This window comes from Herpailurus yagouaroundi, unplaced genomic scaffold (genome assembly GCF_014898765.1).
Source record: "Herpailurus yagouaroundi ecotype Mexico unplaced genomic scaffold, PumYag 160, whole genome shotgun sequence".
NCBI lineage: Eukaryota > Metazoa > Chordata > Mammalia > Carnivora > Felidae > Herpailurus > Herpailurus yagouaroundi.
In genome coordinates, this window is record NW_024412401.1 from 37,562,970 (window position 1) to 37,586,421 (window position 23,452).

The 23,452-nt window shown below is 49.4% G+C and overlaps 1 protein-coding gene across 24 annotated transcripts in view; it reads left to right on the plus strand.

Moving 5' to 3' along the window:
* ZNF618 (zinc finger protein 618) overlaps positions 1-23,452 on the plus strand; it is a 184,908-nt gene that overhangs the window by 27,726 nt on the left and 133,730 nt on the right. Inside the window, exon 1 of one of the 24 annotated variants that reach the window (XM_040482055.1) lies at positions 1,495-1,803. The exons of the other annotated variants lie outside the window; for them this stretch is intronic. The gene's annotated coding sequence lies outside the window, so the exon portion shown is untranslated. Of the gene's footprint in view, positions 1-1,494; positions 1,804-23,452 lie in introns of those variants that run through there. 24 annotated transcript variants of the gene reach the window in all.

Consider the following 23,452-nt stretch of genomic DNA (forward strand, 5'->3'; position numbering starts at 1 on the left):
GATGCTCATTGTAATTCCGCTGTGCCATTATTTGATTCCTTGTATTCTCTTCTGAATTCCTTGAACTAACCCTTCGTTTTACTCTGTTCTTGTTTTCTTTAATTTTGTTGGGGATGCAAAGGAGAGTTTGTCTAAAATTTATTTTAGCTTCCTGGAGTAAAACTTACACATGCTCCTTCCCTGAATCTCGAGTAGAACGCTTTTCTCCTTTTTTTATTATGCAATTTTGTTGCATTTGCCCTCTCCCCTGCTCGCTTCCTTTAATCCTTCTAAACGGAGGCAGGTATGATTTAGCGTGGTGTAGACCCTACAGTGATATCAACAGCAGCTTCCTCGGGTCTTGGGTTGAAAGGGGAGGGCCAGGTGTTGTCCGTGTACAGGATGGGTGGGCGACACGGCGGCCAGAGTTTGAGGGGGCCGGGCCGGGGCTATAGGTTTTCTCAGTCTGGGTTCCATCATTGTGAGGCTCCACGGTGAAGTGCCCAGTGGTTCTGCCCAGATGCTTTCCTGATGGGGTCAGGGTTGAGTTGGAAAGTAGAAGGTAAGCCACCACTGTGATGTCTGGGATTCCCTGTTGGTCCTATCACCACCCCCAGGGGTGACATATTTGATTTTCATCTTACCAGTTCTGTGTCAGAATCTCAAGGATGACGGCTATGAGATGGGTCATCGCGATGCCCTTCCGTGTATCGTTACCTCCCTAACATCTAACAGAAATTCCTTGGCCGGTGGGTTTGTATGTGAAATCCCCTTCTAGATTTCAGGACCTCTTTTTTTTTTTTTTTTTTTTTTTTTTAACTTTTTAATTGTGTTAAAATACAGTGTATAACAAACTTGATTGTCTTCACCATTTTTGTGTGTACAGTTCGGTCGTGTTAAGTACGCATACATTGCTGTGCTACCCATCTTCAGAAGTTCGTCTCGTGGAATGGAAACTCTCCGTAAAGAACTCCCCCCCTCCCCGGCCCTTGGCAACCACCATTCTACTTTCTGTCTCTGAACTTGACTTCTCTAAGTACCTCCTACAAGTGGAATCATACAATATTTGTCTCTTTGTGACCGGCATCGTGTCCTTGGGGCTCTTCCATGTTGTAGCCCATGTCGGAGTCTCCTTCCTTCTCAAGGCTGTATAAGATTCCACTGTGTGTGCAGATGTCATTTTGTTTATCCCCTCCTCTGTCGGCAGACACTTGGGCCGCTGCTACATGTTGGTTATCACGAATACTCCCGTGAGCGTGAGTGTACTAACGTCTCTTCGAGATCCTGCTTACCATTCTTTTGGGTCTGTACCGAGAAGTAGAATTACTGGATCGTACAGTAATTACATGTTTGATTTTTTGATAAGCCACCATACCTGTTTTCTTCCTATTTAAAAAAAAATATATGGGGGCACCTGGGTGGTGGTTACACATCCAATTCTTGACTTCGGCTCAGGTCATGGTCTCACGGTTTGTGAGATGGGGCCCCACGTTGGGCTCTGTGCTGACAGCACAGAGCCTGCGTGGGATTCTGTCTCCCTCTCTCTCCGTCCCTTCCCCCGCTTGCTCTCTATCTCTCTGTCTCAGAGTAGGTAAAAATAAACTTCAAAGTTTCAGAAGTATGCTGAATGAACAGAGTTGTGTCGCACCCCACCCCGTCCCATGGTCCAGCTTCAGCCGCCATCGACATGTTGCTCTTCCTTTATTACCTGTACCTCCACCGACTTCCCACTCTGCGAGGATGCTGGTTATTATGTTATGACAGCTGTTTCAGGAAAACTCACATAAGGAAAATGGACAGGGACAGTCATAGCTGAAGGTTTGGGTAAGTGCATATACCCACCGAATTCCTACCCCTGTTGCCACGTGGAACATTTCCAGCTCCCCGAATGTTTCCTTGGGTCCTTTGTCGGTTGCCACCCCTTCCCCCAAGAGGCAGTGGCTGTTCTGATCACCTTCACGTTAGACTGGTTTACCTGGTCCAGACCTTTGTATAAATAGTGCCTCCTATTTTTATATCCCTGTGGTCAGTCTCTCAGGGTGGGGAGGAGAGGAGGCATTGGTGGTCCCTACGCCCTCTGCCACACAGGACTCTCCCCTTTCACCCCTTTGCGGCTCTGGAGTTCACTGTCAGGTTAGCTGGCCACTGCCTTTGGTCTTTGTTTTCATTTGCCCAGCCAGTGTTCTACATTAGGAGCCCCGTGAAAAAGCCCCAACATTGAAAGCTCAGTGTGTTTAAAAAGAACTAAAACTCAGTGTGTTCAGCCCTTCCTTTTTGTTACAAAAGCGGTTATCCATATATGAAAATTTTGAAATATAGAGAATTAGAGGCAAGTAAATCCCTTGTTCTATTGCTTTGTAATCACGATTAGCAGTTCTCTGTTAACTTTGTCTTTTCTCTAGGTGGCCTTTTATCCTTTGTGTAATACAGCTGTCATCATAGTGCATACAGTTTTATGCCCTGCCTTTTCCCTTTAACACTGAAACGTCAGTATTTTCTTGGCCAGCTGCGGGAATGTCTGGTGGTCATTTTTCATTGGCTCCATGGTAGTAGGGGGGTCATAGGAGCATTTACACTGTGCCTTCTACTGTTCTAAGTCTTCCTGTTTTTAAGTCCTCACACTGTACCTGTGAGGTATGCACTGTTACTCCCATTTTATAGATGGAGAAATTGAGGCCAAGTGAAATAAGTCACACATTTGATGGGGAGGGAAGCCAGAAACCGAACCCAGGCATCCTGACTCCCATCCTCAACACCCGTGCCCAGTGCTTATTAACTCCGTCATTTCTTTGAGTGGGCTGTACAGGGATCTTTTCCTCCATTTTGCAGATGAGTAAACTGAGCCCGAGAGAGGAAAAGTGACTTATCTGAGAGGAGGCAGCAAGGAAGGGGCAGGGTTGAGGCTGGGATCCAGGCCCTCTCCCCCGTTTCTGGAGTTCCTTCGTTCTGCTTGGGTGGGGGGGGGGGCCTGCCTTGTGTGCAGTTCTGCCTCAGGGTAGAAACACTCCTTCTTTTCAGTCTTCTGGTTTTCCTCTCATTGTTGCCTGCCATTCTTCCAGCAGCCCCAAGTCCCCTGACCTCTCTGGGCCTCAGTTTCTTCATCTTTAAAATGGGCCTCCCCTCTCTCCCACTCGTATTGGGGCTGTCGCTTCAGCCCCTGTCTCCCCACCGTGGCCGGCCCGGTGCTTCGCAGACACTTGCAGGGAAGTGTACTCGCGGCTGAGTGAGCATCTGCTTCCCCATCTGGTCCCAACTTTTTCCTTAATTACCCGCTGAATTGGCTCTAACAAAATGCTGACAACTTGAGTGAGACATTAGCTGATACATCAGCGCCCGTGCCAGTGCTTCACGGGCTTTTCTGGGATGTGAAAACTCCGGCGCGGCGAGGTCCCTTCTTCCCTGGCCGGAGTCCCCGTCCTGGCTGAGTGGCGGGCCCCGCCGGGGCACGGGGTTCTTGTGGGGTCTCGTGGCTCATAAATGCCACCTCGTGTGGTGCTGCACCCAGGCTCTCTGGGTGTCCTCAGGGCTGGGTCACAGACCTGGAAGTGAGTTTTGTCTTCTCTCCTGCCCCTCCCTTGATCTCTAACCTTTCAGGTCTTTTGTTCCAAGCTGATATTCTACAGATAAAGTTTGTTTTGTTTCATTTCTTCACTTTCCCGGCAGATCTAGAAGCAGTGGGACTAAGGAAGTGTGCCCCAGCAGGAAGAAACTGGCCTGGGTTTTCTTGGCTTCCGGGGGGCTCCTGCAATGCCTTTTTGGGGCCTTGTTTTGCATCTGCAGAAAGGGGTCTGATAAGGTGTGATACAGGCTCTAATTCTGATATCCTGGACTCTAAGAAAAGGCTGGGCTTCTGTTTTCTCGTCGTAAGTCGGGTCGGGAGCAGCTGTGGCTGCCCGGTGGGGGGAAGACCGTAGGCTCAGGAGCCAGCCATTCTCGATTCTAGTCTTTTGCCTCTGCTGTTTCCTCCCTGTGTGACCTTGGGCAAGTTGTTGAACCTCTCTGTGTCTCAGTTTCTTCTTTATAAATTGGAGCTCGGATTGGGGCGCCTGGGTGGCTCGGTCGGTTGAGCGTCCGACTTCCGCTCAGGTCACGATCTCACAGCTTGTGAGTTCGACCCCCACGTCGGGCTCTGCTCACGGCCTGGAGCCTGTTCCAAATTCTGTGTCTCCCTCTCTCTCTGCCCCTAACCCACTCTCATTCCGTCTCTGTCTCTCTCAAAAATAAATAAACATTAAAACTTTTTTAAAAAATAAATTGGAGCTCAGAGAACCTTATGAGAGAGTTAATAATGAAGCGTTAATACATGTAAAGCAACTGGCACGCGGTCCCTCAAATGTCATCTGCCCTGCCCCTTATCTTTTTATGTGTAGCACGTTGAGTTAATATACTCAGTTTAGGGCGCATGATCGTTTTTGGCTCATTACAATCCTTCCCCTGCTTTATTTAGTTATTTCTTTCTATCCTTATCCGTTCTTCTGGTTCTGCTCCTCTGCTCTGTCCAATATTCTATATATTTAACATGCATTTTTTTTTTTTTTGTTTATGTGTTCTTGCAAAATGTGTGCTGTCGTTTGTGTGCATGTTGAAAAAGTGTCCCATCAGCGCTCTAGTGTCCAGATCTCATTCTGTTTCTCACTTTTGCCTCTCAGCTCTAAGTGTTTGAGCTCCACCGTGTTACTTTGAGCCGCTGGGTGGATTTTACCCATCCTCCGCTCAGGGACGGATGCCCCCACCCCAAATAAAGCTGCGACGAGCATCCTTGTCCGTGCTCCCACGTGGACTTCAGTGAGACCTTCGTTACGATGTGTACCCAGGTGTGGAATTTGGGATAGAATGAAAAAGAGGATATTTGAAAGAAGCAAAAGGAATAGATGTTGTCATACCCCAAATTGAGTAAATCATGAATAGTACTTAGCCAATCAAGAAGTTGACTGTCTCTTGGGCTTGCCTTGAATCCCAGCTGAGGACCACTTTTGTTTTTTATATTTGAACTTGCTCTTTGAAAGCAATTCAGGTGACGCAGAAGTAAGCAGTATAAAGAACGAAATGGAAAGAGCCCCTTCGCATTGACCCCACATCCTCCTCGGCCCCATTTCCGGTAGGTAAGCACTGGTGACTGTGGAGTGTCTCATACTGGTCTTTTTTTATACGTTTACAGGCACAGATGTGAACCTTTCATATTGTCGTACGTAGCTCTGCTCACCTAGTAGGATGTCATAACGCCGTTTCATGTCAGCCCTAATAGGTCTGCTGCAGTTTTTATCAGTGTTCACTATTCTCTTTTAAGGGTCTGCCATAGTTTATGTCACTAGCCCCTTTCTGATGGGTATTTTGGGTGTTGCCAGTTTTCTGGCCCTTATAATCCCCAAATCAGCACTTCTTGTGGTGTTGGTCTGCTGATGATACAGTCCTTTATTTTTGACAGATATTTTTGCTACTTATCGAATTCTGGGTTGACGGGTGTTTTTTTTTCTTTCAGTACTTAAAAGATGTTACTCCACTGTCTTATGTTTTATTTTATTTTTTGTGTTTTTTTAATGTTTATTTATTTTTTAAAGAGAGAGAGATAGAGTGTGAGCAGGGGAGAGGCAGAAAGAGAGGGAGACATAGAATCTGAAGCAGCCTCCAGCCTCCAGGCTCTGAGCTGTCAGCACAGAGCCCAACGCAGGGCTCGAACTCAGGAATTGTGAGATCGCGATTGGAGCTGAAGTCAGAAATTTAACTGTGACTGAGCCACCCAGATGCCCTTATTTTTATTTTTGTACATTTTTAAAATTTATTTATTTTGAGAGAGAGGGGGTGGGGAGAGAGAGAGAGCAAGAGCGAGAGAGCGAGAGAGCAAGAAGAATAAGCTGGAGAGGAGCAGAGAGAGAGGGAGAGAGAATCCCAAGCAGGCTCCATGCTGTCAGTGTAGATCCCGATGCCAGGCTCAGACTCACAAACCTGTGAGATCACGATCTGAGCCAAAATCCAGAGTCGGATGCTAAACCGACTGAACCACCCAGGCACCCCCACTGTCTTATGTTTTAACGTTTTTGGTGAGGAGGTGACTAATTCTTATTTTGTTCCACTGTACGTTATATCTTCTTAAACTTCCTGACCACTTTTTAGATGTTCTTTTTATCCCTGGTTTGAAGCAGTTTGATTGTGATGTGCCTCAGAGTGGTTTTCTTTGTGTTTGTTCTGCTTGGGATTCATTGAGTGTCTGGGTTCTGTGGGTTTGTACTTTGCGCCGGGATTAAAAACTCTGGGGCATTATTTCTTCAAATAACCTTTTCTCTCCTCTCCCTCTTTTTGCCTCTTTTTTCGGGACTCCAGTTGCATATGTCTTAGGTCTTTTGACGTTGTCCCACAGCTCATGATGCCCTGTTTATTTTTGTCCCTCTTTTTTCTCTGTTTCGTTGTTAGCAGTCTCTCTTGTTGTGTCTTCAAGTTCATCAGGTCTTTCCTTCTTCAGTGTCTGATCTGTTCTTCATCCAGGCATTGTATTTTTCATCTCTGGAAGGAGTCTTCTTTAAATCTCCTGTGTCTCTTTCTGACATGCTCATGTTTTTCCTCCCTTCTGGAATTTACGGGGTATGTTTATGATAGCTCTTTTAATGTCCTTCGAGTCTGTCATCTAGGTCGTTTCTGGGTCTCTTCCTATTAATGAGTTCTTCTGCTTTTTTCATGCCCAGTGATTTTTGACTGACAGACGTTGTGAATTTTGCATTGCTCAGTGCTGGATGTTTTAGTCTCCCTTTAAGTATTTTTGTGGTTTATTCCGTTATTGCTGTCGTACTTGTCTCCTGATTGCTGCCGTAACTACCACACGCTTAGTGGCTGACAGCCACGCAGATTTATTATCTTATAGTTCTGGAGATTGGAAGTCCAAGTTGGAGTTCACTGGGCTAAAGTTAAGATGTTGGCGGGACTGTGTTCCTTCTGGAAGTTCTAGGGGAGGATCTGTTTCCTTTTCTAGCTTCTAGAGGCTGCCTGTATTCCTTGGGCTGTGGCTCCGTTTGTCCGTCTTCAAAGCCAGCAGTGTTGGGCGCAGTCCTCGTGCTGCCTTTTTCTCTGGTTCTGTCTTCTACTTAGCAGGACCCTTGCACCCACTCACGTAATCCACAGTAATCTCCCCACCTCAGGGTCATCTGATTAGCAAGCTTAATTCCATTTGCCTATATCCTAACATATTATGTCCACTGCTGGGACATAATATGCTGGTGCTGGGGATTCGGATGTGGAGACCTTGAGGGAGACGCATTGTTCTGGCTACAGCTGTTACACTGTGTAGGACCACCAGAGCACTCTTTACCATAGAGCAGGGTTTGGCATACTCTATCCATGGGACCAATCTGGCCTCCCACCTGTTTTTGTAAATAAAATTTCATTGGAACACAGCTATGCTCATTCACTTTTGTGTTGTCTATGGCTAGTTTCATTCCACAGTGACCCACAAAGCCTAAAATATTGACTGGCCTTTAAGGTGTACCGACCCCTGGTCTGGGGGGGGGGTCATCATACCTTTCTGAGTACTCAACCCAGTGCCATTAGTTGTTATATTTTCCCTACTTTGGCTGTTGGGAATGGGAACTATTCTTAGCTCTATGTGAGCCCTGAGACTTTTTCTACTTGGTTCTTTCTGGTGGTTCTTGGCCTGGCCTCAGGTGGTTTCCGTGTGTGCATGTGCTGATTTGTACGAAAGCAACGGAAGAATTTGAGTGTACTCCCTGGGCACCTCTCTCTTCTCTGACTCTACCCTGCATATCACAGCTTCCTTGCCCTCCCCACTTCTAAACTGTCCCCTCAACTTGGGGAAATCCCCTGAACTCTGTGTGCTTCGGTTCTCCATCCCTACACTGCAGCCTAGAAGTTCTCCAGCCTAAAATCCTCCAGAAATTGCTTTTCCTCTCCTAGGGATTACTGTCCCGTGCTGCCTTTTGTTCAGTGCTTAGAGATCATTGTTTTGTATGTTTTGTCCAGTTACTTGGTTGTTTAAGGTGGGCGGTAAATCTGGTCCCTCTTGCTCGGTCAGGAGTAGAAGCCACTTACATTGTATTATTTTGCATTTATGAGAGTACTTTTGGAAGATAGCATATTGGAAGAGGCTTCATGAAGAGAGTCTCCGTTTTTAAAAGCAATTTTTTAATGTTTATTTTTGAGAGAGAGAGACAGAGTGTGAGTGGGAAAGGAGCAAAGAGAGAGAGGGAGACACAGAATCCGAAGCAGGCTCTAGGCTCTGAGCTGTCAGCACAGAGCCCGACGCGGGACTTGAACTCACCAACCGCGAGATCCTGACCTGAGCTGAAGTCGGACGCTTAACCTACTGAGCCACCCAGGTGCCCCAGAGATTCAGCATTTTAATGATACTGCAAATTGGCCTTCGTAAGGGCTGTGCCACTGTGCTTTTGAGAGTCTCGTTCTAGTAGCGGGGGTTGTGGGGGTAGATGATGATAGGGAATCACTTTGAGCCCTGTAAAGGGTTGGCAGCATGCCAAGGGTTATGGCTCTTAAAAAAGGGCTTCCCCTAGCTGTTCCTCTTGTGACTTGGGTGTCTGATGGCCATTTTGCTCTGCCAGGCTAGCCTCAGGGGTGCCGGGGGAGGGGGGGGATCTTCTGCTAGGCTGCTACTTTCTTTCCTGACGTCTGTTGAGCACCTACAGACACTAAATAACATTTCAAGTGCTACGTGCAGTCACTGTGATATAGTTTCATTCTCTCCCACAACCGTGGGAGCTGGGGACGAAATGGAAACAGAGAGGTGGCATGGTTGGCCCAGTGTCATACAGCTAATTCCCGGCAAAGCATGGATTCTTTCTGCCTTTAAACCAAGTCTGCCAGTTCGTAAAACAGACCACCCATTTTATTAAGACCCCTTAGGCTGCAGGTGACAGAAACACATCTCAAATTTGTATAAGCCCAAAGGGACGTTTATTGGCGTGCCTACTGAAGAGTCCAGGGCTGGATCCAGACGCATTAGAAATGCATTGCTCTCCATGTCTCCGCTCTTCCTTCCCGGGGTTAACCTACCCTTCATGCAAGCCCCTCCCCAGGTGGTGGCGGTGGTGGTGGTAGCATCTTCAGGCTGATTTCTAAGCCTGGCGGAAAGAGAGTACCTGTTTCCCAAGGATTTCAACCAAAAAGGCCCAAGAAAGGCTCCCGCTGGCCCACAGGCTCATCCCTGAGCCAGTCACGGTGCCAAGAGGATTGTTTTCTTTGGATTGGACAGATGTGGGTCTTGGAGTTGGGGTCTGGGGACAGCCCGTTGAAGCCACTTCGATTATGGGTTCTGGAAAGGGTAAGATAGTTCTGTTTTGGAAGAAGGGATGCTGAATAGATAGAGACAGAAGTGTCGGTTTCTCCCGTTTGACCTTCGTTTGAGAAGTGGCGTTGTGCCGTCCTAGGTTCTGACCATCAGCTCTTCTGTTAGCATGTCCGGCAGGTGAGGACAAGGATGGGGATGAGCCATCGGGGGTGTGGTTGAGGCTGGGAGAACAGAGGAATTGTGTGTGGGGTGGGGCGGGGGGAGGGTAGGTTGTGTTGCATGTAAAAGAGGGAAGCCCACCATGATGGGCACATTCTACTTCTGAGGCTGCTGCACAAGACGCCCTGTGAGGTTACACCTTACCAGGCATTGGTACCCAGAAACAAAGGCCCAGCAGTCTGGGGACACCCCCAAACCCCATCTGTCACCAGCAGTAGGTGAGCACTTTTCCGAGGGTGGTCCAGGACCTCTGGCACTAGAGCGGCTAGCAGGTGCAACCCCCATCAGCAGACGTGCTGGTTCCGAGTCCTGGGGGAGGGGGAGGTCGGAAGTCCGAAGTTCCAACTGTCTCCCTGAGTGCTGCTGACACATGCCACATGCCGAGAACCTCACTTAGGTGACCGACTGTCCCTGAACTCGCTGTTTTCCTTGAGTGGATTTTCTTTAAAGGACTCTCCTTTCTCCTGATGGGACTGGTTAATAAGCTTATCCAGTTTCCAGGATTTCCCTCCTTCAGGTTCGAACTGCTCCTTTCGGGATAAAGGAAGCGTCACGATTTGAGCTTGGGGTTGAATCTGATGTGTGGGATCCCTTTCTAAAGAGCTCAGCAGTATTATTTTCCATCTGGCACTTTCCACGTCTCGAGATGTCCACTGGAGATAGCGTGCAAAGGAAGGATAACACACAATGTGCCTACGTTACTTTTTCCTTACAGTGCTTATTTTGAGAAAGTGTGCGTGTGCAAGGGAGGGGGGAGGCGCAGAGAGAGAGGGAGAGAGAATCTCAAGCAGGCTCTGAGCTGTCAGCGCAGAGCCCGACGTAGGGCTTGATCTCATGAACTGCGAGATGATGACCTGAGCCGAAACCAAGAGTTGGATGCTCAACCAACGGAGCCACCCAGGCGTCCCCCTACATTTCTTTACCAGGAGGTGGTGATGGTGCCAGTGACCTGTCAGGATTGGTCATGAGAGCAGGCAGGTGCAGATGTGTCAGAGAAATGGAGCCTTTGGCTTGAAAAAGCTCAGTTGACTACTCTGACTCCACATTTCATCTGTTCCTAAGTCAAGACCCTGAAACTCTGGAGGATAAAGCATGATTTTCACCTGCTACGAGATTTCAAAACTCTTTCTAGGCCAGGAACCTTTTCATAAATGAAATCTTATATAGGAGCTCAGTATATTGAAGAGATAAAGGCAGTTTTTGTAATTGGGGAGGGAGGGCCACTTTATGACTTTGGTGAGCCCTAGGCACTTTTGCCTTTGTGGGCACCTTCCTCCATAAGAAATATTAAAAATTATATTTTATGGCTGCATTGGTATGAAGATGAGTGTATTAATATTATACGTTCAGCATTTTCTCCATCCTGAGGGTTCAGTTTCTTTAGTCTGATTTTATTTATTTATTTAAAAAAAATTTTTTTTTTTAACATTTATTTATTTTTGAGACAGAGAGAGAGCATGAACAGGGGAGGGTCAGAGAAAGAGGGAGACACAGAATCTGAAACAGGCTCCAGGCTCTGAGCGGTCAGCACAGAGCCCGATGCGGGGCTCGAACCCATGGACCGCGAGATCATGACCTGAGCCGAAGTCGGACGCTTAACCGGCTGAGCCACCCAGGTGCCCCTTTTTTAGTCTGATTTTAAAAGAAATGAAAGTATTGGGGTGCCTGGATGGCTCAGTTGGTTGAGCATCTGACTTCAGCTCACATCATGATCTCACAGTGCATGAGTTTGAGCCCCGTGTCGTGCTCTGTGCTGAACCCTCAGAGCCTGGAGCCTGCTTTGGATTCTGTGTCTCCCTCTCTCTCTGCCCCTCCCCTGCTTGCACTCTGTCTCTCTCTCAGAAATAAATACACATTAAAAATAAATGAAAATATTTTTGTGGGCCCTTAAAGGTATGTGGGGCCTGGGCGCCATGACTCCTCTGCCTGATGGGGAGGTCAGCCCTGAGCAAATAGGCCCCACCTGTGTGGCCACTCCTGGGGGGCCCCCTGAGGCAGGCTGGAAGAGGGGAACCCAGTTTGAAGACTTTGTTTAGACTCATCACCTGTATCTTACCAGACACTGTCCAGCCTCCCCGGGGAAGAAGAATCGTAAGGTATCCCAATTTAAGGGTGGAATGTCAAAGTCATTTCTGTCTGTCCCCATCCCCCCTCCCTGCAACCCAGGACTTGTTCTTCAATATCTCTCCTTTTTTTTTTTTTTTTTTTTTTTTTTTTTAAAGAAAGAGCTCGAGCAGGGAAGAGGGGCAGAGGAAGAGAGAGAGAATCTCACACAGGCTCCACACTTAGCAACACGGGGCTCGATCCCATAACCCTGGGGTCACGACCTGAGCTGAAATCAAGGGTTGGGCACTCACCCGACTGAGCCACCCAGGTGCCCCTTGTCCTAAAGTCTCGTAAGTGTCATTCCTGCCACGTGATCGTCTGTCTGGCCTCTGCTCGAACCCCTCTAGGGACAGGGAACTCATTACCCTGTGTTTGTTCTCCATTCTGGTCCACTTCTGTAGGAGTTTGTGGTACCTAGTGAGCTCCTGGATTGATCACTATTTGTCCTTTAAGCCAGTGAGTCCTGGAGGGCCTGAGCCATGGTAAGCTGGGAAGGGAGTCCAGGAGCTTGGGGTTTGAGGTACAGTGCTGCCCCTCTGTTGCTGTGTGGCTGCACGAGGACACTCTCCTCTCTGACCTTGAGGTACCTTGTTTTGGGAAAGGAGTGGGTTGGATGTGATGGTGCTGTCATGCACGCAGTGTGTGATGTGAAAGGGAAACTGAGGCATGTCCTCGGCAGGTGCTGTCCACAGCTCGGGGTAGAGAGTTTGTCGGCTCTTGCTTGGAGGCCAGGGGCCAGAGGCTGCTTGTCCCCCTACTGAGACCCTGTTACACCTTGACAATAGACGTGGAGAAAGTGTGGGATGAGGAAGGGGACCGCTCAGGTGGCTTTGGATGATCGCTCGGTCCTTGTCCCCCACTTGACTGCTCATTGTTACTGAGATTAGGCGAACTTGGCTGTCCCAGAGCTCAGCGGCCAGCTAAGTGCCCTCATGGTGCTGTGTGCTTAGCAAGTTCAGCTTGGTGACCTGCTTTTTCCCTGGGGCTTGCTGTCCCCAAGGCCTGGGCACAGCAAAATGGGACTGTTTCTTCCCTTTTCCCCTCTGGTCCAGCCTCCCTAGGCTCTGGTACTTGGTCAAGGGGTGCTTTCATCCCATACCCTGCCCCCATGGTGCTCAGGGCCCAGCCTGGCTGCTCTATGACTTAAGACTGCTCCATGTCACCTCTTGTCCTTGCCATACTAAGTGGCAGTCCTAAGCACACTGTGATTTCCACCCCCTGCACTTGGTACATGTTGTCTCTCCTGCGGGGTTCTGGTGTGATGGCTTCCCAGGCCACAGAAAGAGAGGGTGTAGGGTGAGTCCCTGTCACAGCCTCTAAATGGGGGAGCGTCCTGCCCAACCAGCTTCGGGGCCACACCTGCCGTTTGCTCACCTGGCCTCTGCTCTCTGCTTTGTAATTACTGATTCCTGCCGCGTCCACTTACTATGAGCCAGCTGGAGTGGACTTGCCACCCGAATGCCAGCTTCAGGGATTTAGAAGTTTCTGGAAACAGTCACTTCTTGCTGGCCTAATGAGTGTGTCTCTGCCAGGGGTGTGCAGGAGAAAGCGGGAATGTGTGTGTGGGGGCTGGACAGGACATCTTCGTGGGCACAGATGAATTTTCCTTTCTCTTGGGTCTGGCTCTTCAGGGTTGTTTTCTCTGTCACCGTTACATTAAAAAAAATTTTTTTTTTAAATGTTTATTTATCTTGAAGGAGAGAGAGAGTGTGAGCAGGGGAGGGACAGAGAGAGAGAGGGAGACAGAGAATCTGAAGCAGGCTCCAGGCTCTGAGCTGTCAGCACAGAGCCTGACGCAGGGCTCGAACTCATGAGCAGTGAGATCATAACCTGAGCTGAAGTTGGACGCTCAAATGACTGAGCCACCCAGGCTCCCCGTCACCATTACATTTTCACTTAAATACCTCATCCAGTTATATGCCAGGGGAAAAGTCCATTTCATAGAATGTTTTATGGGAAACCACTTCCCTCCATCCATCTGTCCATTCTCCCTCCCTTCACACCTACCGAGAGCAGGACCTCTCCTGTCCCAGCCATCGAGAGTCTGGCGTGAGGGATAAGCCCAAATGCTGAGTGAATTCCAAGTCAGTGTGCAACCTTCTGCCTTCCAAGCAGTGTTTTCTCATAGAATCTTTGCTTTTTAAAAAATTTTTTAAAGCAGTTTGTCTTACTTCATTGTAAAAAGCAGCAAATGCTCTTTATAGAAAAAGTTGGAAAGTGCAGGAAAGTACGAGGGAAGAAAGGAAGTCACCTGTAGACCCCTAGCAGATGCTACCTTTGACATTTTGATCCTTTTCTTTCTAATTGGGGTGTGTGTGTGTGTGTGTGTGTGTGTGTGTGTGTGTTTAATTTATTTTGAAGAGAGAGTGTGAGCATGAGTAGGGGAGGGGCAGGGAGAGGGGGAGAGAGAGAGGGAGACAGGGAGAATCCCAAGTAGGCTCTGTCAGTGCAGAGCCAGACTTGGGGCTTGAAGTCACAAACTGCGAGATCGTGACCTGAGCCGATATCCAGAGTCGGATGCTTAACCGACTGAGCCACCCAGGTGTCCTGTGTGTGTGTGTGTGTGCGCGCGCGCGCGTGCTTTAATTTTTTTTACTGTTTGTTTATTTTTGAGAGAGGAGAGACAGAGCATGAGTGAGGGAGAGGCAGAGAGAGAGGGAGAGGTAGAGAGGGAGACACAGAATCCAAAGCAGGCTCCAGGCTCTGAGCTGTCAGCACAGAGCCTGATGTGGGGCTCGAACTCACAAACTGTGATACCATGACCTGAGTCAAAAGTTGGACGCTTCACTGACTGAGCTACCCAGGTGCCCTCGTAGATACAGTTCTCTCCTGCTTAAAAGGAAAAAAAAGGCTCGACGTTGCAAGATTAGCATTTCCCAACTTTCTTGTAAACCCTGTGGTTTGGGCCGCACGGTGTTCCATGACGTGGTGGTATCCTGGTTTTCCCAGCAGTGCCCTGTTTGGGGATCTTTTGCTATTTCTGTTTCTCCCCTATTATAAATAATGCCATGAAGAATATCTTGTAAGTGAATTGATTTTCCTGTTTTGGATTGTTTCCCAGACTTTTTCTTCCAGAATCTCAGGGATCACCCAGAGCGCTTCTCTCCTTCAGCATGTGCTAAGCATCACCTGGAGGGCGTTTTAGCACAGCTCTCAGGCTTTGCCCCCCAAGCCCTGATTGGGGGGGGGGGTGAGGCGGTGCCCTGGAGTCTGCATTCTGACAAGCCCTGGGGCGGGCTGCTGCTGGTGTTCGGGGAACAGAGTGCCATCAACCAGCCTCTCCTTTGTGGTGGGGGAAGTTGAGGCTAAGGAGACGGGGGGGGGGGGGGGGGGGGGGGGGGGGCCGTGGCCGGGGCCAGGCCGGGGATGGGGCACCCCCCACCCTTGCCTCCGCTGTTGCCTGGGAACCCTGCGGGGGAAGGCAGCACTCGCCCACCTGAGGGAACCTGGCCCATCGGAATGTTCTGGCCACACAGGAGGACAGAATGCCCAGCGTCGGCATGCACGCGGGCCTAGGGTGAGGGCTGCTGGAAGAACGATACTGGTGAAGTCCACAGTGAGTTGTGTAAGCGAGAGCGAGTGACAGCCACCCTAGGATGCAAGGGGTTAAGCAGGCGGCTGGCACAGCCTCCCCGGAGCCAAAGGGGGAACTCAGGAGTAAGTCGTGACTGCCTAATTAATTCAATTAAACTCCTTCATAAGCTCCGCTGGTGTCAGTAAATTGTTAAAGTCTATTAAAAACCCAGTGGAACGTGATGAGGGTTTGGGGATGCTGCATCACCTTTCTCGAGTTTTCCCCTCGTCCCCACCCCCCCTCCCGGAGCGGATGCGCCAGAGGAGGGAAGCATGGGTGCTGGAGCCCCGTCTGGTGCCCCCACCGACCTGCTGTGCGTGCTGCGGGAGATCCCACTGCCCTTGGGCCTCAGTTTCCCCATCTGTACCGTTAAGTGATGGACTGTATCTTGAACACCCCTTTGGCACCAGAGTTACGAGGATTTTGCAGCCCCTTCTGGTCAAGGGCAGCTGTTCCTGCAGACGCGCTGCCTGGTCTCTACCCTCCCTCCACATCAAGTTCATTGGGGCAGTTTCTTGGGGCCGCTGTGCGGACAGGTGAGCCCAAGGGGAGGTGCAAGCTCTGAAGATGGGAGTGAGCAGAGCCGATTTCACCCAGCAGCCGTGTACTTTCTCATGCAACAACCCCATCCAGGCTGGGTGTTGTGTCCCCAGCTTTTACTGGTGAGGATACCGCGGCTCCCAGGATCGGGGCGATCTACCCACAAGTAACTGGTGGAGTCGAGATTTGAATTCAGAGCTGCTGTGCCTCAGAGTCCCTGTGGGTGACCGCTTTCTTCTGCAGGTGTCTTTAAAATGAAGCCGCCCCCCCCCCCCCCCAGCCAAACTCTGCAGTGTGCAACATTGCAGTCTTGGGAAAGAAAACACCAGGCAAGTTCTTTTTCTCTAGCCAGTATCCAGACGTGAGGAACCCAAAAGACAGGGTGACGTCCTTGTCGCTGGAGGTATGTAAGCATCAGTTTGTGATGAGAGCCGGCAGGGAAATGGGCAGGAATGCTCCTTGGTGCGTGGGCACTGGGGTTACTGTCTTGTGACAGATCAGATCCCCTTCAGCTAAGCCAGCCTGGGTTCCAGAGCAGCCTCAGTCATTAATCAGCTGTGGCTCCTACTTTCCTAATCCTAGAAGTTAGGCTCGATCCCCGCATCTTTGAAAGGTAGCTAAGGCAGTGCCCCGTGGGTGCTCTGCAGGGCGAGGGGCAGAAGGGAGGGGGAGAGTGTGAGTTTAGCACCAGATACACCTGTGAGCGGAGCATACTCTGTCTTCGAGATCCAGAGCAGCCGCTGGACCTTTACAGGCTCTGAAAAGTTCCTCAGTAAAGCAGAGAGATTAATTTTGTTTACCCAGCCTCCCCCAACTCGGCCATTCTTTCACTCTCCAAGCACATCTTTTGTTTAATGACCTGCTGGCTAAGGTGAAGAGATGGAAACGCTTAAATGTTACCCTCGGGGAGACCTGCCTTTTAAGGTGGTCGCTTTGCTGGTGCTTTCTGTCGCGAGAACACCCTCTCTGTAACTTGGATAAGCCAGCCCTTAGCAAAGCGGTGTCTGAATCCCCAAAGTTGGGTTTTCTTGAGCTAAAAAGTCCATGTTTATTCTAGGCTCCTGGAGGCCTGGCCAAGTGCCAGGAGCCTCTCTTGCTTCCAGAAGCTCTCAGTAGCGAGGTCCTCAAGGTCTGTAATACACCCTGCTTGGGGTTCCCTGGTGAGCACTTTGCAAATCCTGGGGGAAACCATCCTCTGCACTTCAGACCACGCTGCAGAGGAACCCGTGGTACAGCTTGCAAGTTGTCTAAACGAGTAGGACAAAATCCCAGTAACTCGGAGCTGCCACTTTAAGAATTTGTGAACTGCGGCTGACCTTTGCAAAAGAAGGTTTGCGAAGGAAAATGCTCGTGTAGACAAGATCTCCGGTGGGGAGAGGAACTCTAAGGTGTGTAAGGAATCAGTCTATTTTTAATTCTTTCGAAAACTCCTCTTGGAATATAAACACGATGCTAATTATGAAAACACCTTTTCTGTTCAAAACTTGTGTAAACACGATGGGCTCAGTGGAGGAGGGGAAGGAGTGTTTGAGCAGAGGCTAAACCTGGGATGAAACACCGGCCACAACACTGTAAAAATTCAGATTTTTCGCACTTCCCGGTTTGACAGGCGGGACACGCAGGTGGTGGCGGGCGTGTGTTCCCGTTGGTGACAGTCTGCAGGAACTGGTGAGAGCGACCTTCTCATGGCCCCTGACCTGTTGCAGAGCACGCCCCTGCCTTTCTAAGAATAATTCTCCCCAATATTTTAAGAGCACAGTTCGCATATAATCACTCATTTCCTCTCCATTGGCCTTAGAGGAAGTGCTCTGCCTTGTTCAGCAAAACTTTGAGAGATTAGCAGTTTCAACACCAGCCAGCCATTATTTTATGCATCGGGCTCTGTGCAAAGTGCTGGAAGTTGGTAGGTGCTGAGGAAAACCACATCCCTACCCCTCCAGAGCTGGCTGCCTGCCACGGTGCCATCGTGGGGTGCTTTGCAGCCCCCTCCAGGTGTCACCCAGGGCTTCTGCCATGCCTGTCCTGTGCTGAACTGGGGCAGAGGATTCGGAATGGTGAAGGTGGTCCTCGCCCTTGACCTACTGTTGTCCGAGAGACGAGATGAAGGGCGAGGCGAGCTCCTGAGAAGTCCTTTGTGCTTTGAGGATGCCGAGGTGTGTGTCTGGGGAAAGGGTAGGGGGACTGGTGGGGCTCGGGGAGGGTCAGGGACACCTGCTGGAGGAGGAGTGTGACCTTGTGATGTGCTTAATATTGAGAAAGGCGGAGGGGAAAGGAGAGGCTATCCCAGGCACTAATAAAGAGGTAGAAAGATTATAATTAGCACAGGTTTTATATGCAAATGCTATTTCACAGTGGTTAAAAATATCTTTTGAGGAAGGCTGAAAATAGCAGGTGGTCTACTTGAACAGAGAGTATTTGGGAGTGGTGGGATGGAAGGGGTGTGTGGGGGGGAACAGGGAGAGAAAGATGCGGACGGATAGATGGACGGATGGACAGGCAGATATTGGGTGTCTTTGTGGAGGACCCTAAAAACCAGGTGGAGAATTTTGCTAACCACGGAAGTGAATACGACCAGGGCAGAGTCCGTATCTCTTGTGATCGCTGTTTCCTCAGCTCCCAGCAAGGGCCTGACATAGTAAATGCTTATTAAATATGTGTTGAGTGAGTGAATGAAGGCACTTAGTCGGTATTTATCACATTTATCTTTATGACAGCCTTATGAGGAGGTAGTATTGTCCTCTTGCGCCAATGACGATGGGCCATTCTTGGACGCACGCGCGTGCGTGTGTGCGTGTGTGTGTGTGTGTGTGTGTGTGTGTGTGTGTATTGTGTTAGGGGGAGGCACAGGGATGCCAGAAAGCTTTTTTTGTAACAGCGCCGTGAAATATTGATCAATTTGATTCCATTGTATGACCCAGGGACAATTTTACTAGCAGAAAATATGACCATGTTATATGGCTGCAATAAAAAATCACAGCCACGAGCCAGCCCAGAAAACGAAGAAGGCTGGCAGTGGAGGCAGGACTGGTCGGTTCTCTGTCCTTCTGCTAGCGTTCCTTGCTATTTGTTCCTTCGTGGTACCAGTGAGAAGCTCAGCTGCAGGTAGGAGGTAGCAGGTCCCAGCAGAAAATTTATAGAAGAGAAGCCTAACGGTAAATCCAATTTGCAGTTCTCTTGCCATTAGGACATGCCCACAGGTGTTTAGTTGTAGATGTAAAGTGTACCAGTCTAGCCTGGAAACTGTCCCATGGGGAGGTTTTGAAGCAGGGACGTGATTTGAGGAAAGAGAATCAACAATATCTCACCAGATGTGCATTTAACTGTGGAGAATAGGAATTGTGCAGGTAGCAGGTGCCCTGGGGGGCGATGACCGGGAGGTGAGAACTACCTTTCTCTGGTCACTCACAACGAGAGCACCTTGCCTGGCCGACTGTGATTGTCGTGATGCAAGACTGTGTGTCTTTTGCACAACATGATCCCGTGATACAAGCCAACATCTTCGTTTAGTGCTCCATCAGAGAAGCATTGCTCTGTTCCAGCTCTGGAGGACAAACTGGCCATTGGGATTCTAGGAAAATGGGAGGACAGACTCTCCAGCATGGTGCCTTCCAAAGGAGTAGTTGACTGGTACTTTAAACTGTAAGATTTCAGGTTTATGTACTGCTTTAGGACTTAATCTTGTCGCAGATGTGACTGTGCCTTACTTTCAGGTAGCCCATCTGGCAGCTTGTTCAGGAGGAACTTGGGGCATGGAGAGGTTAGAATGAGGTGGCTGGCTCCCCTGGAAGCAGGGATGGAGCTGAGAGATTGTTCCGGTTTACTCTGGCCTTGTTTTTCGTGTGCCGCACCAGGGGCTGTGACCTCGGGGCCTTTGCACTGACTGTTCCTCTGCACATAATTCATTCCCCAGTTGTTCTCTTCGCTCATTCCCTCACTTTGATATGTCCTCCTCAGCAAGTCTTCTCTGACCATACTGTTGAAAATTACACCCTTTGCGGGTTGCCTGGGTGGCTCCATTGCAATGGAAGCGTCTAGCTCTTGGTTTAGCTCAGGTCGTGATCTCATGATTTATGGGATCGAGCCCCATGTCAGGCTCCACACTAACAGTGCAGAGCCTGCTTGGCATTCTCTCTCTCCCTCTCTCTCTGCCACCCCCTGTCCCACCCTCCGGCTCTCAAAATAAATAAACTTAAAAAAAAATTACACCCTTTGCCATCCCATCCCCCTTTTTGTTCTGTTTTTCTCCATACTATTTTGCCATCTAACAGTCTATATTTTACCTTTTTTAAAAAATTGTACTTCCTTTCCCTCCCCCACCCTCCTTTCCAAGAATTTAAACTTTGTGAAGACCGGGCTTAAAAAGTTCTTTTTCCACTTTTCATTTGGAAAGACTTTCAGACATAAAAATTTGCAAAAATTATACCGAGTTCCCATCTACCCTTCACCCAGCTTTTTCAAGTGTTAACACCTTGTATAGCCATAGTATCATGACCAAATGGTACTAGGAAATTGATATTAATACAGGAAATTAATGGTAATGCAATAGTATGAACTAATCTACAGACCTTATTCAAATTTCACCACTGGTCCCACTAATGGCCTTTTTCTGGCCCAGGATCCCACATTGCATTTGGTTGTCTTGTCTGCTTAGTCTCTGCTCGTCTGGGACAGATCCTTGGCCTTTGTTTGAACTCCATGCCCTTGACCCCTTTAAGGAGTCCTGACTAGTTATTTTTTAGAATGCCCCTTGGGGCGTGTCGGATGTTTACTTACTGGATCACTGATTGAGGCTCTGCATTTCTGGCAGTAGGAGCCTGGAGGTGAAGCTTTCCCCAGAGCATCTCAGCAGGGGCTACTGGGTGTTGCTGGGACTTTCTCACTGGGGATGTTAATTTTGAACACTTGGTGAAGGTGGTACCTGTCCCGTTTCTATTCTCTTACTTTTTGCACCAATACGTATTTTGTGGGGAGGCACTTTGCAACTGTGCAGATCTCTTGCTTCTCATCATGCTAATTTTAGCATCCACGGATGTTTCTTGCCTGCAACAGTTACCACTGTGGTATTTGCCAGATATTGATTTCCTATTTCCATCATTCCGTCTATGTTTATTAATTTGAATTCTACTGTAGAAACAACTCTCCTTTCTCCCCCATTTATTCATTTATTCCCTTATTTATTTACATCTGTTTAGACCCCTGGCTACTTATTTTACGGGCTGTAATCCATCACTATCATTCTGTTGCTCAAATTATTCCGGAGTTGGCCAGTGGCAGCCCCTTCGTGCAGGGTCCTCTGTCCTTTTGATAGGTCCCCATCGTCCTTCGAGCACTTTCTTATGCTCTACAAGATACGCCAGGTTCATCTTGCACTGCCCCTGCCCCGGCTCTGGAATCAACCCTTACTCCATGAAGGAGGGCAAGGGTTTTTGTCTGTATCCATCACGAGGTTGGATTCGTAGTGCTCACTGTGTCTGGCGCATAGTAAGGTCACAGCAGGTAATTTTCGGTTGAATGAATGAGTGAATGAACCCTGGAAAGGAAGATTCCTTAGGCCAGCTTACAGATGCTGAAGTTCATGCTGGTACTAGCCTCCCCCCGGTAAGCCTGAATGAGTTGTAGGAGGGGAGCCTCTCTTCCCTGTTTCCTCTCCTCGCGCACCTTAAAGATTTGATAGTCGCATTTTGTCCCATTCAGCCTATTCTCAGCATGGCACAGTCTGAAAAGGAGCCCAGGGCATCCCTGATCTCATAGAGTAGAAAGAGCCAGGAGCGTGGAGAGCATCCAAGGAGAGCAGGCTGGCGGGAGAGTTAGCTGGAGCTGGAAGGGCCCGGACTCACGTGCTCACTGCTAATGACTTGGTTGGACACCAGCCTTGGCCGGCAAGGTGCTCTCCAGTGGTTGATGGCAGAGGTCCTGGGGCCCCCGTTGGCATGTCTGTGGCGGGGGGCTGCTGAGAGCCTCTTCTCGTCTCCTGAGACACGCAGGCTTTGCTTGAATATTTTATGAGTTTTTCTTTATGAAAGATTAAAACTCAGTCACATTGGCTTTGGAAAAGCCTGTGATAATCAGATTTTTATTTATGAGTTGAATTGTGTGTGTGCGCCCCTGAAGAGGAAAACTGGCTGCCAGGCTTTCTTGCCATCCATTCCGGCAGACTGGTATGCCAGGTGCACTTGGCGGGGGGCAGCCTTTTCATAGTCCAGAGGGGCCCGGCTGGCTCCTGGCTTGCTGATGCTGGTGTCCTCTGAGAATGGCACTGGCCCCTTCTCAAGGTGGAACCTTCTCTGTGAGGAGTTATAGATACGGATACAGATACCTCCTTGATTCAGCAGTTCAGATTCGCAGAGCACCTTGACGTCTTGACATTCTTGCTGATTCTGTGTGGTGGTCCATGGGAGCAGGCCAGGCAAGCATGCTTGTCCCAGGCTGCAAAGAAGAAATTGAGGCCCAGAAAAAGGGGAGAGTGCCTTTCCATTATTGCTGAGGGGTCTAGAAATTGTGAACTTAAGTCACAGTACTTGGAGCCACAGGGGACACCTGAACACCAGCTGCCCGCCCCTCAGTGGGCAGCAGCGAAGGTGTATGTGGCTGGTGGAGAAGAGGGAGGAGCAGGAAGAGGAACCACATTTACTTGGGACAGGTCACCAGGTCACCTGGGAGGGAGAGAGCAGTGTGAGCTTACCCTGAACCTGTGTTTGGTGAGCACTTACTGTGTGATACTTACTGGGGCAAGGGCGTGGAGAGATTCCGACAGGTGTTGGGAGACCACCTGCCAAGGACAAGGAACCTTCTGTAGTCTCTGGTGAGGCCTGTTCGCTCAGCCTGGGGATGTAGCCGTCAGCCGAGCCAAGCATTTTGCCCGGCCTGGGATGCCCCAGCTTAGCACTCTGCATATCCAACCTCTCCAGGGTCTCCAGCCCAGAATAGGGTCCCATTCTGCATCCTTGCCCATCATTCATCCGCCTGTCTGAGAAGTGTTCACAGAGTGCTGTCTGTATGCCAGGTGCTGTTCTAGGCACTGGGCTGAACTAGACAGCTGGTCCCTTGCCCTGTGGGGTTTGCAGGTAAACAGGCGCTTGTACATTATGTAGGATATGTGCTGTCATGTTGGAAACCTAGGGATGTATAGGAGGCGCCCCTTGTCCCTACTGTATATGTATTTCTTAGGACAACTCCATGAAGTCGGTGCTATCATTATTTCCATTTTACTGATGAGAAAACTGAGGCTCCGAAGTTGCTCTACTGACGGGTAGCAGAGCCAGTTTGGAGTTTATGTGCCCGATGTCACAGTGAGGGACAGCACAGCCAAGTGTTTATGGTCAGTTCGTGGCAGAGCTGGGCCAAAACCTTACCATCACCCCCGCCATCCAGTCTTACTGAGATCTGAGTCAACGAGGGTGCTAAGGGCCTGTGGCCAGGGTCTTGTCTCATCCTCACTGGGCAGGGTCCTGATACCTGGTTGGAGTTGGGGAGCCAGTGGGGCCCTGGGCTGGGCCTGGGGGCCTCTCTGCAGCTCCTGGGTTCAGAATGGAGAATCTCTGCTGGAAGAGCTCCCAGGCCTGGGGTTCTCCTCCTTGAGCCCCTTGTATCACCATGTTCCTGACAGGCCTTGGTCAGCCAGTTGCCATGATGATGCAGAACTAACCTCATGGTTATTGGGGAATTTTGCCTCAAGAGAAGACATTAGTGTGGAGCTCCTTGGAGGCTAGGAGGCTCTTTGGCTGTGTGTTTTGTGTGTGTGTGTGTGTGTGTGTGTGTGTGTGTGTGTGTGTGTGTGTGGTGTGTGT